Source organism: Urocitellus parryii, chromosome 5, assembly GCF_045843805.1.
Source record: "Urocitellus parryii isolate mUroPar1 chromosome 5, mUroPar1.hap1, whole genome shotgun sequence".
Taxonomy (NCBI): Eukaryota; Metazoa; Chordata; class Mammalia; order Rodentia; family Sciuridae; genus Urocitellus; species Urocitellus parryii.
This window is the reverse complement of record NC_135535.1, coordinates 103,017,642-103,027,704: the sequence shown is the minus strand read 5'-3', so window position 1 is coordinate 103,027,704 and position 10,063 is coordinate 103,017,642. Positions and strand designations below refer to the sequence as shown.

General features: G+C 37.7%; 1 pseudogene; it reads left to right on the top strand.

The window, feature by feature from the left end:
* The first annotated feature begins 4,446 nt into the window (after positions 1-4,446).
* LOC113201636 (rab5 GDP/GTP exchange factor pseudogene) lies at positions 4,447-5,441 on the top strand (annotated as a pseudogene).
* Positions 5,442-10,063: the final 4,622 nt, after the last annotated feature.

Sequence of the window (10,063 nt, the reverse complement as noted above, 5' to 3'; positions counted from 1 at the left end):
AATAATCATGTGTAAATCTAATGTTTCATTTGATAATCACTTACCATCTAATCCTTTATTGTCTTTTTGGTCTAAGCATCCTGTAGTTTTTCCAAAAATGACAAGAAAAACCCCTATCAGGAATGCTCCAAATATATTCACTGATGGGTCAAATAATGGTACAGCAGCAATAGTTACATCTGATCAAACTTTTACATTTTTAGTACCCAAACAATCAGCTCAAAAGGTAGAGCTTAATGCAGTATTACAAGCTTTTATGATGTTTAAAGATTCTGTATTTAATTTATTTTCTGATAGTCAGTATGTAGTTAATGCTATAGTATCCCTTGAAGATGCTGGTAGGATTTCACCTTCTTCTACTGTTTTCTCTTTGTTTTCCACTATACAAAGTCTAATCTGGGACAGAAAAGATCCATTCTTTATAGGACATATCAGGGCACATACAGGATTGCCTGGAGTCCTTAGTTTGGGCAATGAATTAGCAGATAAATCTACACATGACATACAAATTTTCTCTACAATAGAAGAAGCTATGAATTTTCATAAAAGGTTCCAGGTCAATGCTAATACTTTACAAAAGCATTTTAAAATAACTAAAGAACAAGCCAGACATATAATAAAACAATGTCAAAATTGTGTGACATTTTTACCACAAGTTAATCTTGGAGTCAATCCTAGTGGACTGATACCTAACCATATTTGGCAGATGGACGTCACTCACTTGCCAGAATTTGGAAAATTAAAATATTTGCATGTTACAGTTGATACTTCTTCCGGATTTTTGATGGGCTCCCTTCATGCCAGAGAAAAAACTAAAGGTGTTATAGCTCATTGCTTACAAAATTTTGCCACTGTGGGCGTTCCAAAATAGTTAAAAACAGATAATGGTCCTGGTTATGCTTCTACCTCTTTTAAACAATTTTGCTCATCATTTGGCATTACTCACATAACAGGAATTCCATACAATCCACAAGGACAAGGCATAGTTGAAAGAGCTCATCAAACTATTAAAATGTACTTATTAAAACAAAAGGAGGGAATTGGAAAGGGGTATATATCCCCCAAAGATAAACTTAAAATAAACCTTTTTACTCTAAACTTTTTAAATTCGGATTCCTCAGGGCTTAGTGCTGTGGAAAGGCATTTGTATCCAAAAAGTGTACATAAGCCTAAGGTACTTTGGAAGGATATTCTAACACGACAATGGAAAGGTCCTGACCCAGTGATTGTCTGGAGTCAGGGCTCTGTTTGTGTTTTTCCACAGGGAGAACAGCAGCCAATTTGGATTCCAGAGAGGTTAACCAAAACAATTTCTACAGACCAAAAAGAAGATGATTTGACTCAAATCCATGACAGCTGATATCCAGAGCTCTAGCTTGGCTATTCTTACATCTGGGACAGTGATTAACCAGGATGCTTTTTTCAATATTTATTTTATTATTGCTTTTTCCCACATCATAAAGTTCTATTTTATTTTTGAGTTCATACAGACCTAGGTTAATGTTTTTCTTATCAGTTTTATTTTTTGACTATGGAGTTTTTAAACATTGCAATGGAGATTTCACCTAGGTAAAGCTACAAGGTCTTTACTATTGTCTTATGTGTTGTATGTTATGTGTGCACACTTCTGTTTTGTGTTGTATGTCTGTATGTGCGTATGTCCATATATCATATATGAGGAGCGCTCATGAATAAATGGATCTGAATTTTTTTATTATTCACGTGATTTTAATGGTTTAATTTAAATTGGGTAAACAGCTGTTGAGGATTGTTTTAATATGTGTACAAATAAGCAGGTTAACAGATCTGTTTGTTTACTTTCACCTTTCCTTTTCATTATATTTAATAATTCTGTTCAGGATAATGTAAATCGTTCAAAAAATTGTTTTCTTAGTACCTGTTGGAATGTTACATAATTTATTTTAGGATCACTGTCAGAATTCCTATCTTCATCCCAGTGCCGGTGAAGACAAGATGAAACCAAACTACAGTTTCTTCGATAGTTATCACAACAAACTGTATAAACTGATGCATCAATGAATAATAACTCAAAAAGTAATGCTCAATCACTGTGTCAATTTATTTTGGGAGGAAATGGACATATTGATAGATTCCTCCGCTTTGAACTGCTTACAAAACTTGCCTGGACTATGTATCACTTGTATGCATTGTGCTCTATCTGTTGATGCAGTGCATTATGGTAGTGCTGGCGTATCTTTGCTGATGTGTCACCAGTGTTGCAATTTTTCCTAAAGAGCTGTCAATTGACTTGGTGTCGTGGCATTTCTGTATCCTCCTCCCTTCTACTAGTGATGGTCTAATTTTGGGGGCCAACAGAGTTGAGGCAAAGAACCTCACCCCCCCACTGGCACCAAGGCCAAATTTGGGGGCCAACAGAGGTGAGGCAAAGAACCTCACCCCCCCACTGGTGCATAGGCCTATCCACAGGTATGGCTATATGCTGGACCGGTAGTCAGTGACGGGTATGATCCAATTGCAGTGGTATCAACCTAAGACAAGAGGCTGACACCTAGAGGTCAGTTTTCCGATGACGGGTAAGAACCATAGGTTGAATTGGACAAACCTAACAGGCGTGGTCCCTAGCCACATTGCTTGTTGCTTAATTAAACAGAAGCGGGGAGATGCTAAGAGCCACAGCCAAGTAATATGATGCATGGCATTTTTGGTTGAAAGGTGACGCCAGCTAGCCATTGAGATGATATGATTATGTTAAGATTTGCATTCATATGGATATTGGACTCCTGCTGTTCACCTTGGCCTGCTATGGGACCCCTGGAGAGTTCCCATTGGGTGGGAAAGTACAGTAGGAGGGAATTCCTGGGGAGGAACTTCCTCTGGGGTGCCTGGAGAACCCCACGTGGGTTGATTGGGATTGTTCCTGGGGGCATAAAGGGCATTGGCGGCATTTTCAAATAATAAAGTTTGTTCCTGCTTGAGTGGCTGGTGATTTTGTGACTAGCCAGAAGGCGGCAGAGTGCTCCCTTATTTATCTCAGTTTCTGAAAGCCACACTATGTCTGTCTTCTGTGTAGATACTTTTCTCATCACGCTTGGGCTTTGATGCCCATGCCAGGTCCTCCACTGCCAGGAAGAATGCCTTCTTGAAACAATCAAGAACATGGACAGAGATCCCACAGATTGGGAGAAAACCTTCACCACCAGTACCTCATATAAGGCATTAAGTTCAGAATATACAAAGAACTCAAAAAACGTAACTCAGAGCTGGGCTCAGTGGCACACACCTATAATTCCAACAGCTAAGACAGGAGGATCAAGAGTTCAAAGCCAACCTCAGCAAAAAGGTAGGCACTAACCACCTCAGAGAGACCCTGTCTCAAAATTTAAAAAGAAATAAAAATAGGGCCGAAGATGTTGCTCAGTGTTCAGGCACCCCCAAGTTCAATCCCCAGTACCATAAAACAAAAGGTGTAATACAGAATTATAAATAAATCAGTCAATGAATGGGCATAACAAACAGTTCACAGAAAAAGGAACACAAATAGTCAAAAAATATATTTAAAAGTGTTCAATATCTCTAGCAAGTAGAGAAATGCAAATTAAAAATACACCAAGATTCCATCCTATTTTAGTTAGAATGGCATTTATAAAGAATACAAGTAACAATAAATATTGGTGAGGATGTGGGAGAAATTTACTCTCATACATTGCTGGTGGGATGGAAAATTGGTCCAAACACTATGGAAAGCAGTATGGAGATTCCATAGAAAACTAGGAATGGAACCATTTGATGCAATTATAGCACTCCTCAACATATACACAAATTACAGCATACTACAGAGATGCAGCCAAATTCATGTTTATAGCAGCTCAACTCACAATTAGCAAGCTATGGAAACAACCTTCAATGGATGAATGGACAAAGAAAATGTGGCATATACACATACATTCCATTCCATATACACAATGGAATATTACTCAGCAATAAAGAAGACCTAAATAATGACCCAAATGTAACACCTAAAACTATAAAACCACAGGAAAAACACTGGAGAAATAAACTCAGTACATACATAGAAGAAAGTATTTTTTGGATAACACCCCAAAAGCACTGACAGAAAATGAAAACATAACATTATGTCAAGGAAGCAGCACAGGAAACAACAGAGTAAAGATACAACCTACAGAAGAGGAGAAAATGTTTTTCAATTAATTTTCTGACAAGAATTACTACAAGAACAAATAAAGATTCCAGAAACACAATAAAATAAAAATTATCCAAGTAAAAATAGGCAATCTGAACACACTTTTCTTAAAATGAAAAAATGCAAATTATCCACATGTACAGGAAAACATTTCAGTGTCACTAACCATCAGCAAAATGCAAATTAAAACTACAGTGAGGCACCTCCTGGAGCTGCACCAGGGGAGGTGGTGCTGACACCAGGGGTCACCAAGCAGAAAGAGGATGAGCCTAAAGTCTGAGCACCTAGGAATTCACAGGGACCAGTAGGAGCTCCTGTGCAAGAAGGGTTGTGGCTATTATGGCAACCCTGCCCAGCAGGGCTTATGCTCCCAGTGCTAGAGAAAGGAGTACCACAGAGCCCAAGAGAAGCAGATCCAGAAGGACTGGGAGCTGGCTGAAGGACTTCAGCAGGAGAAGGAAGAGGCCTTGGCCAGCAGAACTCAGAGCAGCCATGGGGCAGCCTTCATCACATTTTCCAAATTTGAAGAAAAGAAAACCAGTGGAAAGATCCACAGGGTAACCACAGTGAAGAAATCCTTCAGTGCTTCTTCCAGAGTTGGATCAAGAAGATCAGAAATTCAGGCATCAAAATCTCTCATTCCTTTCATAAACTGGCAAATCAGCATTGAAAAAGGGTCTAAGGAGCTCATAGAGTTTCTCAAGACCTTCCACAAACCCAAACAAGAGATCTATAAGCAGATCAAGATGTTTTGGGAAGGATTCATTACAAAAAGGATTTGGGCACTAAGGAGCTTCAGAGTGTACTCAGGAGTTTTACCAGAATGTGGCAGAAAGAATACTGACTTGTGGAAAATTACCTCCAGAAACAGTTGAGAAGATAGTGGATCAAATGAAAAAGTACATCATAACTCGCCTCTATAAATATGGGTTCTGTTCAGAAGCCACTGATGATAGGAAAGACCACACCTTTCAGAAGATTATATATCACTGATATGGATAAAAATCCTGTGCCCAAGATAAGCTGGTCCACATCACCAGGTATAGCAAGCACATCTTCAACACCATCAAGATCACCAACAATGAGCCTGCTTCTGTGGGTGACTTGAGCCTTCTTCTGCTTCTTGCCCAATCTCATATACATTGTGCTGAAGGGCAAACCCACCACACCTGTAGTCCTACATACAGTACATCACCTGCTTCTTCAACCCCAGCTGGCTGATGAGGGAAAGGACAGATACTATTTCACCAACCTGTGATGTGCTATGGCTGTCATTGAGAAATTGAATAACCAGTCTTTGAATCCAAATCAGACATATTTTGATTTCTACATGTCTAGCCAGACCACTCTCAGGAGGCAAGAACCCAATAGTTGGTTTCCTGATGCTTGCTTAGGTGTGAAGCAGATGTATAAGATCTTAGACCTCCTGTCTCAATTGAATGAAAGACAGGAAAGAATTATGAATGAAGCCACAAAACTTGAAAAAGACTTAATAGATTGGAAAGATGCAATTGCAAAAGAAGTCCAAGATATTGTGGAGAAATATACACTTTACATTAAGCCCCAAAGTCAACCTTTATTGGCTACTAACTCTGAAAATGTTGAAAATGACAAAATTCCTCCACCATTGCAAACTCTTGTTTCTGCACAATAATAAACATTATGTGGGTAGTATTTATTTGAGCCTGCATTGAAGGTAACAGAATTTCAGCCTGCGATTGGGATCTAGAACATACTCAATTACTTATAAATGTCAGAGCATTTTTAAGATACATTTGTTGGGGGTGTTTTGTATGCTTTATTTTCTTTTTCCTGGTAGGAGAAACTTAGTTAATAATAAAGTACTGATAAAAAAAACAGAATGAGAAACCATCTCACCCCAGTTCGAATGGCTATCATCAATGAAAGCAAAAACTACCAAATCATGGTGAAAATGCACAGGAAATGTAAGTCTTATACACTGCTGATGGTAATGTAAATTAGTATTACCATTATGGAAAAACTATAAAATTTTCTCAAAAAACTAAAAATATACTCACTATATGACCCAAATATCTCATTTTGTGTACATAATTGAAAAACTGCAAGTGTCATAAAAGAGATGCATTCACTCTTATATTTATTGCTGCACTACTCACAATAGCCAGATTATAAAATCAGATAAGTTGTGCATCAACAGATAAATGGTTAAATAAATTGTAGGAGGTGATTCAAGATGGCAGAGTAGAGGAGATATCATGTCTGGTTGATCAGTACATGAATCCAAGAAAGCTATCAGGTGGCTTCTCCACGGGGTCTTGCCTTGACAGAATACAACACTTCAAAGCATGTGACAGGACCCCATGTAGTGGATTTTCACAGAATCCACCAGAGCTGTGAACACCAAGCAGAATTCAAAACCTCTATATTCTGGTAAGACTCCAGACTCTGGTCCATAAGCCCACAATTGGAGCACACACACAGCTCTCAAGTGATGAAGAAGAAACAATAAATCAAGACCTCTGCAGAGCTGCAGGACTCCAGACTATGCTTCACTCCTACACAGGTTAATGGACCACATTCTGGCCACAGCACGAGGACATCTCAGCTCCCCCCATCTCACCAGTCACTCTAACATGGGAAATAGACAGACTCCATCTTGGAAAACCTTCTCACCAACTTTGGTGGTTGTGGCTACCAGCTCAGTTGTGTGACTGAACAGGTACCTGGTTTCCCAATACCCTTCCCCCCAGCTGTGATAACTCAGCACAGTAAGTATCAGCACAAAATCAGCTCTCAGTTGAACAGGAGCACAGAGCGACCAGGGCCTTGCCCACCTGGTGCGATCTGAGGGTGGAGGGAAGAGGTCCCACAGTTGAGACCTGATAAGCAAGAAAGGGGAAGGGTCTAAAAACCAGGAGCAACTCAGAGAGACCAAGATTAGGGAAGCTCCAGGCAAAAGAGGGAGATTTTTCTGGGGCTCAAGTCTTCTCACACTGAACACCTACACCACCCTGAGGGCAGAGACTCCAGCTTGGAATAAACAACTCCATCTATTGAAAGAGAAGAAAACAGAACTCTATATTTTTTTTTGTTATTTGTTTGTTTGCTTGCTTTTTATTGTTGTTTGTTTGTTTGTTTGTTTTCTTCTCTTCCATTTTATCATCTTCCTTTGTTCTCTACCTTTTCTCCTCTGGTCCTCACAACCCCAACATATATGTAAAACCAAGAAGTTTGAATGAAATAGAACTTTAAGAACTGAGTCACCAGAATAATATAATATACAGAAATTGCATAAGCCCCCCTTTTTTCTTTATATCTCTATTTCTCTCTTTCTTTCTTTCCTTTTTATTTTTTTCACCCTTCTCTTCCTCTTTCAACCTCCTAATTTTTACTTCTTGTAATTTTCTAAATACATATATTGTTTGTTCTTTCTGCATTCTACTGTCCTCTCAGGAATTTGTCTACCCTAAATTACCTCCTATCTATTCCCCTGCTGCTAACACTCTTCATTAGAGTTCTTCTCCAAATTTCCTAAGTTATATTAACCCCATACTCTGACATTTTTTCGCCTTAACATAACATCATACACCCGACCCCCAGTTCTCTGTCCACCACCAGAAACTGTACACATTTTATGAAACTACTAATTAGATTTTTAAAATAACAATTGAATCAACATTTCTAGACATTGAGACTAACTATAAATGTCTTAATAACAATAATTTACTCATAAGTGATGTATTGTTGATAATGGGAACTGTCAGCAGTGTCCTTCCTCACAAAATAGGGATCTTGGAACTAAACAAGACCACTAAAGATGTATAGGGTAAAAACAATAACACAACAGTCCCACAGAGCAGGAAAGAAATGCAAGCAACATAAAAGACAAGAGAAGAAAGGACCACAAACAATTCAAGACAACATATCATTAGAAGAATTAACAGAAACAGCAGAAAAAATGACAGAGAGAGATTTCAGGATTTACATGATTTACATGTTTTGGAATCTCAAAGAAGGGATTATACAACAAATGCATCAGTGAAAGATTACTTTGACAAAGACGTACATAAACAAATTAAAAAAGCAAAAGATCACCTCTCCAGAGAGATAAAGATTATTTTTTTAAAAAAAAAGAAATATTTAAAATGAAAGAAATAATAAACCAAATTAAAAACACAAATGAGAGCTTCACCAGCAGAGTAGACAACTTAGAAGACAGGACATCAGACAATGAGACAAAGTATATCATCTTGAAAAGAAGGTAGACAGCACAGCAAAAATGAAAAGAAACATGAGCAGAACATCCAAGAAATATGGAATAGCATAAAAAGTCCAATTTTAAGAGTTATTGGGATAGAGGAAGACATAGAGGTCCAAACCAAAGGAATGAGAAATTTGTTCATTGAAATAATATAAGAAAACTTTCCAGACATGAAGATTGAAATAGAAATCCAAATCCAAGAAGCCTACAAGATGTCAAATGTGCAAAATCACAACAGATTCACACCAAGACACATGATAATGAAAATGCCCAACATACAGAATAAGGAGAGAATTTTAAAAGCCACAAGAGAAAAGAATCAGATTATATATAGGGGTAATCCAATTAAGATAATCACAGATTTTTCTTTCTTTTGAGAGAGAGAGAGAGAGAGAGAGAGAGAGAGAGAGAGAGAGAATTTTTTAATATTTATTTTTTAGTTTTTGGCAGACACAACATCTTTGTATGTGGTGCTGAGGATTGAAACTGGGCCGCATACATGCCAGGCCAGCGAGCTACCACTTAAGCCACATCTCCAGCCCTTATTGCAGATTTTTCAACACAGACACTGAGAGCTAGAAGATCCTGGAATGACATATTTCAAACTCTGAAAGATAATGGGTTCCAACCAAGAATTTTGTATCCAGCAAAACTAAGCTTCAGATTTTAAGATGAAATAAAAACATTCCACATTAAGCAAAAAAAGCTAAAAGAATTTACAGTTAGAAAACTGGCACTACAAAACATCCTTGGAAAAATATTTCATGAAGAGGAAATGAAAAACAAAAATTAAAACCAGCAGAGGGAAGTAGTACACTAAAATAAAAACTAATTGAAGAGGAAAACCAAGTCAAGTTAAATAACAAAAATAAGCAAATATGGCTGGAAATACAAACCATGTCTCAATAGTAACTCTAAATGATAATGGCTTAAAGTCAACAATCAAAAGACATAGGCTAGCAGACTGGATTTTATTAAAAAGATCCATCAATATTCTGCCTTTAGGAGAGACTCATTTGATAGGATAAGGCATACACAGACTGAAGGTGTAAGGTTGGGGAAAATCATACCACTCACATGGACTGTGGAAGCAAGCAGGGGTCCCCATACTCATATCAAATAAAGTAGACTTAATGCCAAAGTTAATCAAAAGGGACATTACATACTGTTCAAGGGAACCATACACCAAGACATAACAATCATAAATACATATGTCCCCCAAAATGGTGCAGCTATTTTCATCAAACAAATTCTTCTCAAGTTCAAAGTCAAATTGATCACAACACAATAATCTTGGGTGACGTTAGCACACCTATCTCACCACTGGGCAGATCTTCCAAACAAAAGTCAAATAAAGAAACTATAGAGCTCAAAAACACAATTAATAACTTAGACTTAACAGACATATATAGAATATGTCAACCCACATCAAGTGGATACACTTTCTCCTCAGCAGCACATGGATCCTCCTCAAAAATAGACCATATACTATGCCATAGGGCAACTCTTAGCAAATAAAAAGAGTAGAGATACTACCATGCATTTTAACAGATCATAATGGAATGAAATTGGAAGTCAACAACAAATTCAATAATAAAAAATTCTGCATTACATGAAGACTAAACAGCATGCTAATG